This window comes from Octopus bimaculoides, chromosome 8 (assembly GCF_001194135.2).
Source record: "Octopus bimaculoides isolate UCB-OBI-ISO-001 chromosome 8, ASM119413v2, whole genome shotgun sequence".
Taxonomy (NCBI): Eukaryota; Metazoa; Mollusca; class Cephalopoda; order Octopoda; family Octopodidae; genus Octopus; species Octopus bimaculoides.
The window spans coordinates 56,207,789-56,208,161 of NC_068988.1; the positions used below are offsets into that span (position 1 = coordinate 56,207,789).

General features: G+C 29.5%; 1 protein-coding gene across 2 annotated transcripts in view; it reads left to right on the forward strand.

Annotated features, from left to right (window-relative positions):
- The window catches only part of LOC106876201 (netrin-1), a 395,789-nt gene that overhangs the window by 235,939 nt on the left and 159,477 nt on the right, over positions 1–373 (forward strand). The window lies entirely within an intron of this gene.

Here is a 373-nt window from a genome sequence, read left to right on the forward strand (position 1 = left end):
TATATATATATATATATATATATATATACATATATATATATACGTGCACACACACGCATATTGTTGCTTTTCCTTGACCTGCTTCATCTCTTTCGCTTTACAGAAGACAGGCATCATCCAGGGTTGTCAATTCTATTTCCTCCTGCTTGGATTGCTCTGTTCGTTTGTGTTCATAAATCAAAAATAGGAAGAAAAAACAAAAAAAAAAACGAAAGATAAAAACAAATTCTAATAGAACTTCATTTCTTTTTTTTATATCTCTACAACCTTTTCTCTCTTTACTGATTACTATAAAACCTTGAATTTGCTTGCTTCTTGTTACATCCTCTTTCTTTTAACATATTATCTTTCAGTCTTTCGTGTCTGTACATAT